The sequence below is a fragment of the Heptranchias perlo genome, unplaced genomic scaffold, assembly GCF_035084215.1.
Source record: "Heptranchias perlo isolate sHepPer1 unplaced genomic scaffold, sHepPer1.hap1 HAP1_SCAFFOLD_59, whole genome shotgun sequence".
NCBI classification, from domain to species: Eukaryota; Metazoa; Chordata; class Chondrichthyes; order Hexanchiformes; family Hexanchidae; genus Heptranchias; species Heptranchias perlo.
In genome coordinates this window covers 1,144,831-1,163,051 of record NW_027139612.1, presented here as the reverse complement: position 1 = coordinate 1,163,051, position 18,221 = coordinate 1,144,831, and the positions used below count along the sequence as shown (strand labels likewise).

Sequence of the window (18,221 nt, the reverse complement as noted above, 5' to 3'; positions counted from 1 at the left end):
TTCCGGTTTAAATGTACAAACTGGGTGAGTTGGTGATCGGGGGGACTGCAGGAGACTCAGCGGCCCCGGGTGAGACACAGAAAAATCCGCCCTAGCCCTGTCCCAATGTAAGTTTGTGGAAGTAAACACGGGATGGGACGGTGTGACGTTCCAGTCAAACCTCCTGTCCGGGAACGCCTCGATTTTAAAATTCTCATTCTTGCTTTCAAATCCCACCATGGCCCTCGCCCCACCCTACCTCTGTAATCTACAACCCTCCCAGATCATGTGGCTACAAGGGCAGGTCAGAGGTTGGGTATTCTGAGGCGAGTGACTCACCTCCTGACTCCCCAAAGCCTTTCCACCATTTACAAGGCACACGTCAGGAGTGGATTACTGCAGCTCCAACAACACTCAAGAAGCTCGACACGATCCAAGACAAAGTAGCCCGCTTGATTGGCACCCCATCCACCACCCGAAACATTCATTCCCTTCACCACTGGCGCACTGTGGCTGCAGTGTGTACCATTCACAGGATGCACTGCAGCTGCAGCAACTCGCCAAGGCTTCTTCGACTGCACCTCCCAAACACGCGACCTCTACCACCTAGAAGGACAAGGGCAGCAGGCACATGGGTACACCACCAACTGCGCGTTCCCCTCCAAGTCACACACCATCCAGACTTGGAAATATATCGGCCGTTACTTCATCGTCGCTGGAACTCACCACATAACAGCACACGGACTGCATCGGTTCAAGAAGGCGGCTCAACACCACCTTCTCAAGGGCAATTAGGGATGGGCAATAAATGCCGGCCTCGCCAACGACATCCACATCCCATGAACGAATAAAAAAAATATCTGTGCTCCTCCAATTCTGGCCTCTTGCGCATCCCCGATTTTAATCACTCCACCATTGGCGGCTGTGCCTTGAGCTGCCGAGGCCCGAAGCTCTGGAATTCCCTCCCTAAACCTCTCCGCCTCTCTCTCCTTTAACACATACCTTAAAACCTACCAATTCGACTCAGCTTTTGGTCACCTGTCCCAATATCTCCTTATGTGGCTTAGTGTCAAGTTTTGTTTAATAACGCTCCTGTGAAGCACCTTGTGACGTTTTACTACGTTAAAGGCGCTATCAAAATGCAGGTTGCGTCCTCTGGTTATCGACCCTCCTGCCAATGGACACAGCTTCTCCCCATCCATTCTATCAAAATCCCCACATAATTTTGAACACCTCTATTAAATCTCCCCTTCACCTCTTTTTGCTCGAAGGAGAACAATCCCAGCTTCTCCAGTCTCTCCAAATAACCCATCCCCGGACACGATGGAAGGCGGAGGGTTGCAACCAGGTTTGCAATTTATTGCCAGTCGAGAGCTGGACAAATCGAAAGGAACCGAAATGACAAACAGCTTTGTGAATCTGTCGATACGCTTTGGGAAACAGAATTGGAGACGAATAAAGGACTGACCAGACAGGCGGCCAAGACACAGCTGAGTCGGCATGTCCCCCTGGAACAGGTACTCTGATGTTGTATTTGAAATTATGAAGTCGGAGCCATTTAAAGCGCTCCCAGTTACTGCAGACCAGGGATCAAAACCTGACATCAGCGCAAGAACGCTCACAACACTTTTTCTTTATTTGTTCATGGGATGTGGGCGTCGCGTCGCTGGCGAGGCCAGCATTTATTGCCCATCCCAAATTGCACTTGAGAAGGTGGTGGTGAGCCGCCTCCTTGAACCGCTGCAGTCAGTGTGGCGAAGGTTCTCCCAGAGTGCAACTTCATAACAGACAAAGCACCGGTGGGCGCGCCGGTTGCAGGAGAGCTGGTTGGCGGTGATATCGATGCTGTGAGCGAGACCAGACCGTTTCCATGTTTCCACAAACAATGTCCCATCCTTTATTTCTGGAAAAGTAACACTGATGGTGGACAATTGCATTTCTGTGGCAGCAACATGTAACTTTGGCTTGGTGACACGCTGCTTTAGTGTATCTTGCAAGAAAGTTCAGCTGATGGTCTCTGTGATGCAATCGGTTAGCGCGTTTAGATATTCATCAAAAAGTTGGTGGTTCGCGCCCACCCAGAGACGAAAATTGCACCTTTTTCTTCCCACTCTCGGATTCATTGCCTCATTCTGGTCGCCCTGAAGCCGGTGCCAGGTTTTAATTCCTGATCTGCAGTAACTGGGAGCACTTTAAATGACTCCGATCTCTTAATCTCATTTCAAGTTTTCGAATGTGTGATTTGGCTGCAAGAAAACACTCTGTGAACAACGTCATCTGAGCATGCCTGATTCGCCATAATTTACACTGCCATCAGATATCAGGCACATGAAAAAAAACAGTGAAATGTTTGTGTGGGCGCGATGCTCTGGGATTCCCTGCCTGACCATCTCCACCGATCCTTCTCTGCAGCCTTCCGAAATACAGTGCAGTAAATGTATCCCTGTGAAATGAGCTCCCGGACAATGATACGGAAATTAGTTTGGCTGAGGGTTTATGTCCCTAACACGGCGCTTGCGCTGTCAAGTTTCCGTACTGTAGTGGTTAACACATTCGCCTCACACGCAAAAGGTCCGGAAGCATTTTAAAACCTTGTTCCCATTAAAAATGAGTAAATATTTAACGCTTCACACTGCTGATTCAATGTGAACAAAGTCCATATCTCACAGCTCTGTTATTGCAGTTTGCTGCGAGCAGGTAATGAAAGCCAGCGTCATGTGCGGGGTGAAGGGTGCTTCCAATCCTGTCTCACACCCCGTGCGACCTGGCGGAGATTTGATAAGCCCCATCAATTCAACCAAGGTGGGATAAATGAATCGGTGTTTGAGAAACATTCATATGAAAAATAAAAATCCAGGACTCCAGATCAAAAGGCTGCGTGTTCACATCACATCGGGGTCACTGTTTCTTTCACCGCTCACATGACACTTGATAATCCCAGAATGAAGGTTTTAATTGCTTTTTCAACAAAAAAAAACAGAAGTTTGGTCAAAACGCTGACTCAGTACCTACCGAGTGGCAGGGAGGGGAGCGACTGATACTCTCGTTTATTTCAAGCAACAAACTGACACGAATACTGGTATTGATTCAAAATCGACCTGCAAATGGACACACACAGAAAAAAAAACCCACAAAAACAGGCAGCAACTACTTGCATATATATATAGCGCCTTTATCGTGGTCAGACGATTTAAGCTCGGTGAACTTGCTTCAGCTCTCTGAAATGTACTTGTCCATCCTTCAGAGGTCACGGGAAATATATTTTTTGCCTTTCGAAAAAAGACGCGAAAAGCAGAGACATTTTTTGTTTTCAACACGGCTGGTGAAATGGGCGGACTATCATAAATTCGGAGTCGCCTTTGAAACATTTAAAGGCGACTACCTAAAAATCACTTAGTGCAAATTAAAAATCACGGTTACTATTTATTTAGGTCTGTAAGAAATAACAATAAACATATCAGTCAGCGTCTGTTGTGAGACGGTGTCGAACTTGTTTGCTGTGAAGTTCACCGCTGGGCGAAAGCTGACGCCGCTGAAAGAACGCGAACCCACTCAATGTAAAGGATGGGTTCATAACCAACAGGTCCCGTCAACGTCAAACACCTCCTTTCTTGTTCAATAGAGGGAGCAGAGGCGTGTACATCATCAGATGCCAGCAACTTTAAGAAATGGAACAGATAAAGGCATAGATGCAAGTTCCAAATCATTTCAATGCATTGTTATTTCACTTTATTTAAAGTGCTGTGAGGCTGGAAACGGGCCCCAGATGATTTGCGTTCACTCGTGACTTGTTTTTCAGTGTTTGTCCATCAGGTTTGCAATTCAATTTGTATTGGATATTGAAGATATTTCAGGATGATTGGACATTACACCATGTGTAAAGCAACCATCTTGATAACTTCAATCATCACACACTCTCCATCGGCGCTGCAGAGGCCCCAGCACCCCTTTCAATATTGTTTTTCTTAACTCACAGTTTTCAAAAGGGAATTGGATAAACGCTTGAATGGAAACTTTTTCAGGGCTATGGGAAACAGCAGGCGAGTGGGACTAACTGGACAGCTCTTTCAGAGAGCTGGCACACGCACGATGGGCAGAGAGAAACTATTTCCGCTGGTCGGGGAATCTAGGACTTGGGGGCACAGTCTAAAAAATAGAGCCAGACCTTTCAGGAGTGAGAGTAGAAAACACTTCTACATACAAAGGCTATGTTCCGATGCTCCTATGATATTATTAATATAGAATTCCGACAGGCATTTGATAAGGTTCCACACAAGAGACTGTTGGCAAAAATTAAAGCGCATGGAACTTGAGGCAATGTATTGACATGGGTAGAGAATTGTTTCGGAGATAGGAGACAGAGAGTAGGGATAATGGGTACATCCTCCAATTAGCAGGATGGGACTACTGGCGTCCCCCAGCGATCTGTAACTGGGGTCTCAGCTTGTCACCATATTTATCAATGACTTTGATGAAGGAATAGAGAGTCGTATATTCAAGTTTGCTGATGACACTAAGTTAGGTGGTACAGTAAGTCATGTGGATGCGAGTGGAAAGTTGCAAAGGGACATTGATAGATTAAGTGAGTGGGCAAAACTATGGCAGATGTAGTACAATGTGGGGTAATCCAATATGGACCTATGGTCAGGGTATTTTCCAAATGGTAAGAAGCTCGGAACTGTGGAGAAGCAGAGAGAATTAACGGTTCATTTACATAAATCAGTAAAAGCTAACGGACGGGTCCAAAAATAGTTTAAAAGGCTAACGGATTGTTAGCCTTTACCTCAGGGGGCTGGAATATAAAGAAGTGGAAGTTATATTCCAGTTATATAAAGCTCTGGTTAGATTGTGTCAGGAGTAACTGCGTTCAGTTTTGGACACTGCACCTCAGGAAGGATAGATTGGCCTTGGAGGGGGTGCAGAGCAGATTCACCAGAATGTTACCGGGGCTAAAAAGGTTAAATCATGAGGACAGGCTGCATAGACTGGGCTCGTATTCACTCGAGTATCGAAGATTGAGGGGCGGTCTGAGCGAGGTGATTAACATGTTTAAATGATTCGATAGAATAGAGAGAGAGAATCAATTTCCTCTGGGGAATCAAGAACGCGGGGGACAAAACCTTAAAATTAGAACCATGCCATTCAGGTTCGAAATCAGGAAGCACTTTTTTACACAAACGGCAGTGAAAGTCTGGAACTCTGTCCCCCAAAAGGCTGTGGATGCTGGGGGTCAATTGAAGCTTTCAAGACTGAGATCGATCGATTTTGTTGGGTTTCGAGGGATAGGGAGTAAAGGCGCGTCAATGGATTTGAGGTTCAGATCATCTCTGATCTCATTGAAGGGCAGAACAGGTTCAAGGGGCTGAATGGCCTCCTCCTGTTCCCAATGGAAATGTTCAGAATATGCTTTGTTGAGGCTGTGACGTCAGGGTCAACCTCTGTCCAAACAAGGCAGGTCACATTTGGGAGTTTAATAACTTTGAAATGAACATTTTTCTTTTGTGACTTGTGCAACTTCGATCAATTGAATAGTTATAAAAGAGAATCAATGCAGTCATTCTAACTTCGAGCTGATAACCAAAACAAAAGTTTCCGTAGTGTGGCGGTTGTCACGTTTGCTTTACACGTGATAGGTCCACGGTTCATTCTCGGGCAGAAACATGATGTTGGGGCAAATTTATTTTTTCTCTGTGGAATAGCCGGTCCTGTTAAATTTAACACAGATTCGTGGTCTCACGAGCATTGAACATTTTAAACCGAGCCCTTAAAAATACAGTGTGTAAAATGAGAAGGGATAAAAAGTTCATCGCACAAAAGAAATTATTAAAGTTTTCCAACTTCCCTCAGCAGCCTTTCAATCTGCAAAATAACGTTATCGGTTAATTAATGGTGATGAAAACAATGGTTGTTTTTTTTTTCTTCCCACAGACTTTGAGTAAGTTCATGCGATTAATATAACAAGTGTTCAAAAGTTGCTTCCCTGACCGGGAATCGAACCAGGGAGCCCTGTTAGTTGGTTTATCAGATGTAATATGGATTTCCCTTTCTCTGTGATTCAGCTTTTAATTCTTTTTAGCTCCTGGTTGCGGATATTCCCGTGATTAAATAGGAATAAATTACAATAGGCTCAGGAAAACCCGGGGAGGTGGCATCCCGCTCACTGAGCCTTTCCAGCAGCATTTATCTTACCAAGCACTGGAGTGAGTGAAACTTTCTCTGGGGGAGTCTCAATGTGCAAAGGGTGGCGAGTGAAGAAATCGGCCGAGCGGTCGAAGGCGCTGCGTTCAGGTCGCAATCTCCTTTGGAGGCGTGGGTTCAAATCCCACTTCTGACATCAGTTATTTTGACTCCTATTTTATTTGTCGCTCGAGCTGCAGTTGATTTTTCGGCCCAGTTGATTTGCTCTTCTCGCAATCAGCAACCCGGTCTCGATCCACTGCACGTTTTCATAGAATCATAGAATCATAGAAGTTACAACATGGAAACAGGCCCTTCGGCCCAACATGTCCATGTCGCCCAATTTATACCACTAAGCTAGTCCCAATTGCCTGCACTTGGCCCATATCCCTCTATACCCATCTTACCCATGTAACAGTCCAAATGCTTTTTAAAAGACAAAATTGTACCCGCCTCTACTACTGCCTCTGGCAGCTCGTTCCAGACACTCACCACCCTTTGAGTGAAAAAATTGCCACTCTGGACCCTTTTGTATCTCTCCCCTCTCACCTTAAATGTTTGCCCCCTCGTTATAGACTCCCCTACCTTTGGGAAAAGATTTTGACTATCGACCTTATCTATGCCCCTCATTATTTTATAGACTTCTATAAGATCAATCCTTAACCTCCTGCTCTCCAGGGAAAAAAGTCCCAGTCTGTCTAACCTCTCCCTGGAAGTCAAACCATCAAGTCCCGGTAGCATCCTAGTAAATCTTTTCTGCACTCTTTCTAGTTTAATAATATCCTTTCTATAATAGGGTGACCAGAACTGTACACAGTACTCCAAGTGTGGCCTCACCAATGCCCTGTACAACTTCAACAAGACATCCCAACTCCTGCATTCAATGTTCTGACCAATGCAACCAAGCATGCTGAATGCCTTCTTCACTACCCTATCCACCTGTGACTCCACTTTCAAGGAGCTATGAATCTGTACTCCCAGATCTCTTTGTTCTATAACTCTCCCCAACGCCCTACCATTAACGGAGTAGGTCCTGGCCCGATTCGATCTACCAAAATGCATCACCTCACATTTATCTAAATTAAACTCCATCTGCCATTCATCGGCCCACTGGCCCAATTTATCAAGATCCCGTTGCAATCCTAGATAACCTTCTTCACTGTCCACGATGCCACCAATCTTGGTGTCATCTGCAAACTTACTAACCATGCCTCCTAAATTCTCATCCAAATCATTAATATAAATAACAAATAACAGCGGACCCAGCACCGATCCCTGAGGCACACCGCTGGACACAGTCATCCAGTTTGAAAAACAACCCTCTACAACCACCCTCTGTCTTCTGTCGTCAAGCCAATTTTGTATCCAATTGGCTACCTCACCTTGGATCCCATGAGATTTAACCTTATGTAACAACCTACCATGCGGTACCTTGTCAAATGCTTTGCTGAAGTCCATGTAGACCACGTCTACTGCACAGCCCTCATCTATCTTTTTGGTTACCCCTTCAAAAAACTCAATCAAATTCGTGAGACATGATTTTCCTCTCACAAAACCATGCTGACTGTTCCTAATTAGTCCCTGCCTCTCCAAATGCCTGTAGATCCTGTCCCTCAGAATACCCTCTAACAACTTACCCACTACAGATGTCAGGCTCACTGGTCTGTAGTTCCCAGGCTTTTCCCTGCCGCCCTTCTTAAACAAAGGCACAACATTTGCTACCCTCCAATCTTCAGGCACCTCACCTGTAGTGGTGGATGATTCAAATATCTCTGCTAGGGGACCCGCAATTTCTTCCCTAACCTCCCATAACGTCCTGGGATACATTTCATCAGGTCCCGGAGATTTATCTACCTTGATGCGCGTTAAGACTTCCAGCACCTCCCTCTCTGTAAAATGTACACTCCTCAAGACATCACTATTTATTTCCCCAAGTTCCCTAACATCCATGCCTTTCTCAACCGTAAATACCGATGTGAAATATTCATTCAGGATCTCACCCATCTCTTGTGGTTCCGCACATAGATGTCCTTGTTGATCCTTAAGAGGCCCTACTCTCTCCCTAGTTACCCTTTTGCCCTTTATGTATTTGTAGAAGCTCTTTGGATTCAGCGTTGCCTGATCTGCCAAAGCAATCTCATATCCCCTTTTTGCCCTCCTGATTTCTCTCTTAACTCTACTCTGGCAATCTTTATACTCTTCAAGGGATCCACTTGATCCCAGCTGCCTATGCATGTCATATGCCTCCTTCTTCTTTTTGACTAGTGCCTCAATCTCCCGAGTCATCCAAGGTTCCCTACTTCTACCAGCCTTGCCCTTCACTTTATAAGGAATGTGCTTACCCTGAACCCTGGTTAACACACTTTTGAAAGCCTCCCACTTACCAGACGTCGCTTTGCCTGCCAACAGACTCTCCCAATCAACTTCTGAAAGTTCCGTTCTAATACCATCAAAATTGGCCTTTCCCCAATTTAGAATTTTAACTTTTGGGCCAGACCTATCCTTCTCCATAGCTATCTTGAAACTAATGGAATTATGATCACTGGTCCCAAAGTGATCCCTCACTAACACTTCTGTCACCTGCCCTTCCTTATTTCCCAAGAGGAGGTCAAGTTTTGCCCCCTCTCTAGTCGGGCCATCCACATACTGAATGAGAAATTCCTCCTGAATACACTCAACAAATTTCTCTCCATCCAAGCCCCTAATGCTATGGCTGTCCCAGTCAATGTTGGGAAAGTTAAAGTCCCCTACTATTACCACCCGATTTTTCTTGCAGCTGTCTGTAATCTCCTTACATATTTGCTCCTCAATTTCCCGTTGATTATTTGGGGGTCTGTAGTACAATCCTATCAAAGTGATCTCTCCCTTCTTATTTTTCAGTTCGACCCATATAGACTCAGTGGGCGAACCCTCGGATATATCCCCTCTCACTACTGCCGTGATGTTCTCCCTAATCAAGAACGCAACTCCCCCTCCTCTCTTACCACCTGCTCTATCTTTCCTATAGCATCTGTACCCTGGAACATTGAGCTGCCAGTCCTGCCCCTCCCTTAGCCATGTTTCAGTAATAGCTATAACATCCCAGTCCCATGTACCCATCCATGCCCTGAGTTCATCTGCCTTGCCCATCAGACTTCTTGCATTGAAATAAATGCAGTTTAATCAAGACTTCCCTTGGTCTTTGCCCTGCTTTCTCAGACCATCTGTCTGGTCATGTTCTGTACACTCTCCCTTACTGCCTTTTGTTTCTGTCACCACTTTATTTCCCACTGACTTCCTGCATCAGTTCCCATCCCCCTGCCACATTAGTTTAAACCCTCCCCAACAGCACTGGCAAACACTCCCCCTAGGACATTGGTTCCAGTCCTGCCCAGATGCAGACCGTCCAATTTGTACTGGTCCCACCTCCCCCAGAACCGGTTCCAATGGCCCAGGAATTTGAATCCCTCCCTCTTGCACCATCTCTCAAGCCATGTATTCATCTTAGCTATCCTGTTATTCCTACTCTGACTAACCCGTGGCACTGGTAGCAATCCTGAGATTACTACATTTGAGGTCCTACTCTTTAGTTTAACTCCTAACTCCCTAAATTCAGCTTGTAGGACCTCATCCTGTTTTTTACCTATATCGTTGGTGCCTATATGCACCACGACAACTGGCTGTTCACCCTCCCCCTCCAGAATGTCCTGCAGCCGCTCTGAGACATCCTTGACCCTTGCACCAGGGAGGCAACATCCCATCCTGGAGTCTTGGTTGCGTCCGCAGAAACGCCTGTCTATTCCCCTTACAATCGAGTCCCCTATCACTATAGCTCTGCCACTCTTTTTCCTGCCCTCCTGTGCAGCAGAGCCAGCCACGGTGCCATGAACCTGGCCACTGCCACCTTCCCCTGGTGAGCCATCTCCCCCAACAGTATCCAAAACGGTATACCTGTTTTGGAGGGAGATGACCGCAGGGGACACCTGCACTGCCTTCCTACTCTTCCTCTGTCTGTTGGTCACCCATTCACTATCTCCCTCAGTAATTTTTATCTGCGGTGTGACCAACTCACTGAACGTGCTATCCACGACTTTCTCAGCATCGCGGATGCTCCAAAGTGAGTCCATCCGCAGCTCCAGAGCCGTCAAGCGGTCAAACATTAGCTGCAGCTGGACACACCTCCCGCAGGTGAAGGAATCAGGGATACAGGAAGGAGCCCTGAATTCCCACATCCCACAAGAGGAACATGACACGGCCCTGGGATCTCCTGCCATGACTTAACCCTTAAATTAGCTTAAGAACAACTACAATGTCAAGAGAAAAAAAAAAGGAAAGAAAAACTACTTACCACTCCCTTTAAGGAGTTTACTCCTTTAAATTGTTCTCAATTTAGAGAATGTTAACTACACTAGGGACCTTGATTCACTAAAAAATAAACGTTACTTCCTATAAGATCTGCAGACCTTCCCTTTCCTTTTCCTTTAGTTACTGTCGATAAGTCGAAATCCTCACCTAAACCTACTCACCAATCAGGTGCCTCCCCTGTGTCGCGTCCCGATCTGATTCCTGACGTCACTTCGAACTCGGTCGCAGCTCCGCTCCGCTCGGCTCGGCTCCTCTCAGCGCTCTGAAATCCCGCCTTTTATCGGACGCTCCCTCCGCTCCGCTCGGCTCGGCTCCTCTCAGCGCTCTGAAATCCCACCTTTTATCGGACGCTCCCTCCGCTCGGCTCGGCTCCTCTCCCACAATGCCCCTCCGCCGGATGCTTTCCCTCCCGGTCGTCGTCACAAAAGGGCTTCTTCTGCTACCCACGTTTCAGTCGAGGTGACTGAGTCAACTTCTCCCAGAATACCCCTCTGTCGCCTCTGCTGGACGCCCACCGGCTCATCCCTAAACCGAGCTTTGAAAGAAAATATGCTTTAAACACAAGGCAACAACTATGGAGAGAACAGACACTTGGGGAAATGTACCATAGGAACAAGAGTTGGTCACTCAGCCCCTCGAGTCCGCTCCGCCATTTGATATGATCATGGCTGATCTGTGATCTAACTCCATATCCCTTCATACCTTCTGTTGGCAAAAAGCTATCGGTCTCAGATTTAAAATTAGCATTTAAGCAAATATCAATTGCCGTTAGGGGAAGAGAGTTCCAAACTTCTTCCATCCTTTGTGTGTAGAAGTGTTTTCTAATCTCACTCCTGAAAGGTCTGACTCTAATTTTTAGACTGTGCCCCCGAGTCCTCGAATCCCCAAACAGCGGAAATAGTTTCTCTCTATCCAGAAAATGTGAATGACACAGTCAATGAAAGGTGCAGTTCACGAAGGCGGCTCACCAGCACCTTCTCAAGAGCAATTAGGGATGGGTAATAAATGCTGACCTTGTCATTGATACCCACATCCCATGAATGAAGACAAATAAAATCGCCTGCATGGCCGAGTCATTTCCTGCTGCTGAACGACGGGAAGAATGAAACCATCGGCTTCAGTCCTTTGAACGAACTGTATACACTTGCCGTCGAGCTCAATCCCCACTTGGTCCTCTGCCCCGAATATCCACTGCATCAGAAAATCCTCCATAACATAGAATCACAGCATGGAAACATCACAGAAGGAGGCCATTCGGTCCATCGTGCCTGTGCCAACTCTTTGAAAGAGCTATCCAATTAGACCAGCTCCCCTTCCCTTTCCCCATAGCCCTGCAAAATTTTCCCCTTCAAGTATTTATCCAGTTCCGCTTTGAATGTTATTATTGAATCTGTTTCCACCAGCCTTTCAGGCAGTGCATTCCAGATCATGACAACTCGCTGCGTAAAAATATTCTCCTCATCGCACCTTTGTTGCCAATTACCTTAAATCTGTGTCCTGTGATTACCATCTTTCTGGCTCTGGAAATAGTTTCTCCTTATTTATTCTATCAAAATCGTTCATGATTTTAAACACCTCTGTTAAATCTCCCCTCAACCGTCTCTGCTCAAAGGAGAACAACCCCAGCTTCTCCAGTCTCTCCACCTCACTGAAATCCCTCATCCCTGGCACCAATCTAGTAAATCACCTCTGCACCCTCTCCAAGGCTTTGACATCCTTCCTAAAGTGTGGTGGGAAGAATTGTGTGGTGGCTAGCTGCGGCCTAACCAGTGATTTATAAAGGTTCAGCATAAGTTCCTTGCTTTTTTACTGTATGCCTCGATTAGTAAAATCAACGATTCCGAACACTTTATTTTCTCAATCTATTCAACTTGTCCTGCCACCATCAAAGTTTTGTGTAAGTATAGCCCCAGGTCTCCCTGTTCCCGCATCCCCCTTAAAATTGCTCCATTTAGTTTTAAAAGCTGGCACAGGCACGATGGGCCGAATGATCTCCTGTGATTCAATGATTCTTTCTTTTTGATTAAACCTCTATGAAGCGCTTTGGGATATCCCCCAGAAGTGGGAGTCAGCAGTTCACTTTCTCTGTTACCACTTCCATCTGACCTGGGCTGCACTAAATAGATGTTTTCGTGATATAATGGTTATCATGTTGGCCTCGCACGCGAAAATCTCCCGCTTTAATCCCTGTTCAGAAACAATTTGCTGGAACTTGCTCCTCACTGTAAACTGGGCTGCAATCCTTTCACATTCAACAACGGCTGCACCAAATTCCTGGTCTCATAAACACTGAACACTTTTAAGCAGACTCCTAAAATAAAGTGCGTAAAATGAGAAGGGATGAAGGTCAGAACAGTTAGCGTATTTTCGACAGTCACTCGGCAAACTTGTTAGCATTTCGTTCAGTGCGAAACAGAAAGTTGTGGGTTTATTAATGGTAATTAAAAGAATCATCTCAGAGACTTGAAACAGTTTCTCCTTATTTGCTCCATCAAAACCTTTCATTATTTTGAACACCTCCATCAAATCTCCCCTTAACCTTCTCTGCTCTAAGGGGATAATCCCAGCTTCTCCATTCTCGCCACGTAACTGAAGTCCCTCATCCCTGTTACCATTCTAATAAATCTCCTCTGCACCCTCTCCAAGGCCTTGACATCTTTCGTAAAGTGTGGTGCCCAGAATTGAACACAATACTCCAGCTGCAGCCTAACCAGTGTTTTATAAACGTTTTGCATAACTTTGTTGCTTTTGTACTCTCTGCCTCTATTAATAAAGTCCATTTCACCATGCTGTCTATGTCCTCCTGAAGTCTGATATTATCCACCACATTGTTTACTACATTCCCGAGTTTCGTGTCATCTGCAAACTTTGAAATTATACCATGTATACCCAAGTCCAGGTCATTAATGTATGTATCAAAAATGGAAAATTCTTGCAGTGTGACTTGTGTGATTTTAAGCCTAGTTTATGTAACATCTTCTCATAATTTAACGGATTGCCCCCTGGAAACAATCTGGTGAATCTGTGCTGCACTCCTTCCAAGGCCAATATATCCTTTCAGATTCAAAGGGTATAAACTTGAAATAAGCCTAACTGTGGATCAGTTTTCGCTCACTCAAAGTTATCTGTTGAGTGAAATAAAAGAAAGCGCTTTTAAACAATAAGGAAGCAGCCACTATCGCCCCTTTTGACAAGCCTATTTTGTGGCACTTTATCAAACGCCTTTTGAAAGGCCATATACACAACATCAACACAATTTCCCTCATCAAACCTCTCTGCTAACTCATCACAAAACTCAATCATGATTTGCCTTTAACAAATCCACAGTGGCTTTCTATTATCAATCCACACTTGTCCAAATGACTATTAATTTTGTCCCAGATTATCATTTCTAAAAGCTTCCCACCACCGTGGTTAAACTGACTGGCCTGCAGTTGCTGGGTTGATCCTTACACCCTTTTTTGAACAAGGGTGTAACATCTGCAATTCTCCAGTTCTCTGGCACCAAACCCTGTATCTAAGGAGGATTGAAAGATTATGGCCAGGACCTCTGCAATTTACACCCTTACTTCCCTCAGCAACCGAGCATGTATCCCATTCGGACCAGGTGACGTACCTACTTTAAGTACAGCCAGCCTTTCTAGTATCTCCTCTTTATCAATTTTCACCTCATCCAGTATCTCAGCTACCTCCGCTTTTACTGTGATTTAGGCAGCATTTTCTTCCTCGGTGAAGACAGATGCAAAATACTGATTTAGTACCTCAGTCATGATCTATGCCTTCATGTGTAGATCTCCTTTCTGGACCCCAATCGGTCTTACCCCTCCTCTTACTACCCGTTTACTATTTATATGCATATTGAAGACGTTTAATAACTTGATGAAGGGATCGAGTGTGATATATCCAAGTTTGCTGATGATTCAAAGCGAGATGGGAAAGTAAGCTGTGAGGAGGACACAAAGAGTCTTCAAAGGGATATAGACAGTTTAAGCGTGTGGCAAGAAGGTGGCAGATGCAGTATAATGTGGGGAAATGTGAGGTTATTCACTTTGGTAGGAAGAACAGAAAAACAGAATATTTTTGAAATGGTGAGAAACTATTAAATGTTGATGTCCAGAGAATCTTGAGTGTCCTGGACACCTGAACTCCAGGTTGTGCTAATCTAGTATAAGCATCCAAAACCTGATGACGGAGAAAGGCTATATAAACACTAAGATACGAAACAATCCTTGGTGGTTTCTGAGAGTCAGCAAAGAGGGATGGTTTACGACCATGAGTTAAGATCAGTGGTGCTTCCGTACAGAACAATGCAGCCGAATCGTATAAAGATAGGGCAGGCTCCCTTCTCAAATGTTAGAGCTCTCAATAGGGGACAGTCAGCAGTCCATTGCCACAGGCAGTCCGCAAAGGTCAGGTCTGATCTACCTGGATTCGCAGACAGGTCAGGTTGTGTTGATTGCTTGTCATTAATGTAATCTGTAGACAGTTGTATTATAGTAATAATACTGTTGAATGTATTGTTGAAGACAGCTGTAGTGCAACTCTGTTGTAAGTCAATCTATTAAACTTGCTATTTTGTAACCACTCAGGCTAAAATCAAGCGTAAGTTATTGTTGATGGATTAACAACCCATAGTTGCGACAGGAACGGGAGAAATCGGGTACAAACATTCAATTTATATAGAAACATCACACCCATAGTTTATATTTTCACACGTTCTTTTTTGCAGTTGTAACCAAAGTCCAAACATCGAAAGTCCACGTGTTTTTCAGAAGTTTCCCGTCCTGTTATGTATTTTGAGCAGTTTCCTACAAATATAAACATCACACCCATAGTTTATATTTTCACACGTTCTTTGTTGCAGTTCGAATCGAAGTCTAAACACCGAAAGTCGAAGTGTTTTCAGAAGATTCCCCTCCTGTTACGTATCTTGAGCAGTTTCCCACATCCTTTTCCTCTGATATGATAATTCTGGGTGCAGGATGAATGTGATTGGATTTGCTGCAGTCCGCTGACAGCAGGCGATGGAAGCGAGCGCCATGCTGCCGCTAACAGGTGAAGGCGATTTCTGATGCTGCCTGACATCCGGTGGGAGTGGGCGGGGATTTGAAAGCCAACCAATTCCACCAATCTCGGAGCTATAAAGCGGTGCTTCACAAACATTGATAGAAACAAGCAACGATTGAAACAGTTAGGCCTCGTGGCGCAACGGTAGCGTGTCTGACTCCAGATCAGAAGGTTGTGTGTTCAAATCACGTCGGGGTCACAGTTTTTTTCTCTTCGAGCTGGTTTGTATAATTCTGCAATTAATGTTTTCTTTGCGTCTTCACAATGAACAGAACCCTGCTCTAAAGTCTGCCTCTGGTTCCTCAGTGTCAGGGAGGGAAACACCTGATGCCCTCATTTAATTAGTGTAACGAACAGAAGACAAACACACGTCTTCGTTCAAAAACCACCCGGCAGGTGGACACATAGTGAGATAAACACAGGGCAGAGATGCAGACAGTATCTGGAAACATCGGGAAATGGACAAGAGAAATAGGTTGAGCGCGTTGTGAGCAAAAAATTGACTGAAACTCCACGGTCACTGAAAGGGCTTTTGTTGGTCGGTTTCCCATTGAACCGGAGAATTCTGGAGAACTTGGTAGATGATTGTTTTGGTTCTCTGTTTGTCGATCCCACCCTACTAACTCCTTTGAAAAGCCACTCCGTCCAAAGACAATATATGCTTCAAGATTAAAATGGAATACAACTTGAAATGAGCGTCACTGTGGATCAATTTTCTCTCACTCAAACTTATCTGTTTAATGAAGGAAAAGACGCAGCTTGCAAAGAATAAGGGAGCAGCCACAGTCTCCCTTTTTGGCAGGAGAAGAAAATCGATTTGGATCTTTATGGAGATCAAGTTCCAACATCATGTTTCTGCCAGGGATTGAACCAGGGACTTTTCGCATAAAAATAACCACGACACAGCAGAAACCGATGATATTTTACTCAACACAATAGGTAACTGAATGGTGTCTTTTCTCTGCTCGTACTTGGAATGTGTTGTTTCAAGTCCAGCAAGAGATCCAGACAGTGGCTGCTGCCCCTTTTCTTTAAAAACTCTCAGGGTAGTGGGTTTGAGCCCCACGTTGGGCGAGTACCGTTTTAAACGTTTATGCTGCTTCCACCGGTGAGCCCCAGCTCTGACACATCCCCCACCCCCCTCTGTCTCACCGCGCACGATGGGGCCGCGCCCGGGCTGAATATCTCCAATCAGGTTTCCGCCCCTGTCGCAGCATGAAATGGTCCTTATCAAAGTAACAATTGATACCCTATGTGACTACCACCATGATAAACTATTCCTCCTCATCCTTCTCAAATACAATATCTCACCGTGTTGTTATGCTGTTAGACTAGTTTCCTCTCTCTGCTCTTATTTGGAATGTGTTGCTTTTCCGTCTGACAACACTTAGTATCATCGTATCATGTTAGTCCACAAGAGGAGATCATTCGGCCCATCGTTCCAGTGCCGGGTCAAACACACGTATTCATTCACAATTCGCTCAGAGATGGATTGAGTGCTTTATTATCAGAAAATTGCCTGAACCCCCACAGTCTACAGCTTTCCTCCTCGCTATCAACCACACGGCCTATTTTTGTGTCACCCGATAATTTCTTGATCATGCCCCCTACGCTTAAGTCCTAATCGTTAGCGTATACCACAAAAAGCAAAGGACCAAGTACCGAGCCCTGCGGCACCCCACTGGAAACAGCCTTCCAGCCGCAAAAACACCCGTCGACCATTAAACTTTGCTTTCTGCCACTGAGCCAATTTTGGATCCAACAAGCCGCATTCCCTTGGATCCCATGGGCCTTTACTTTTTTGACCAATCTGCCATGTGGGAACTTTTTAAAAGCCTTGCTAAAATCCATGTAGACTACATCAATTGCGCTACCCTCATCCATCCTTCTTATCACCTCCTCGAAAAATTCAATCAGGTTAGTCAGACACGACCTCCCCTCAACAAATCCATGCTGACTGTCCTTGATTCGTCCGTGCCTTTCCAAGTGACAGTTTATCCTGTCCCTCAAAATTGATTCTATTAATTTGAAATGAAGTCTTTCTCCTGCTGTAATAACAGATAATGCGGCTGGGTACGCTCAGGTCCGGCTAGCACAGTCGGTCGTACATGAGATTCTTAACCTCAGGGTTGTGGCTTCGATCCCCACATTGGGCGAGTGCTTTTTTAAACATTTATGCTGCTTTCACTGGCCAACAGTGCAGAAATGATGCAGAATGAAACACGGAATTGGTAGTCAGGATGGCCGAGCGGTCTAAAGCGCTCCATTTAGATCGCAGTATCTTCTGGAGGCGTGGGTTCGAATCCCACTTTAGACAACCATTATTTTTACTACTACGCGGAACAGGTTGAGGAGCTGAATTGTCTACTCCTGTTCTATGTAACAAGCTCATGTGGCTGAATGGACTTCTCTTGTTCCTATGTAACATGCGCGAGGGGCTGAATTGCATCCAGATCCTGTATAACAGTCTCGAAGGGCTGAATGGCCTCCTCCTGTTCCAGTCCAACAAGCTCGAGGAGCTGAATAGCCGTGTCCTATTCCATTGTAATAGTCTCGAGTTGCTGAATGGCCTTCTGTTCCCGTATAACACGCCTGATGGGGCTGAATGGCCTGCTGCTGTTCCTAAGTAACAGCCTTGAGGGGCTGATTGGCCT

General features: G+C 45.3%; 1 non-coding gene and 1 pseudogene across 1 annotated transcript; both read left to right on the top strand.

Annotated features, from left to right (window-relative positions):
* The window catches only part of LOC137316330 (zinc finger protein 271-like), a 212,561-nt pseudogene that overhangs the window by 28,237 nt on the left and 166,103 nt on the right, over positions 1-18,221 (top strand).
* On the top strand, positions 15,695-15,766 carry trnaw-cca (transfer RNA tryptophan (anticodon CCA)). The gene has a single exon. It is a non-coding gene; the product is annotated as a tRNA-Trp (tRNA).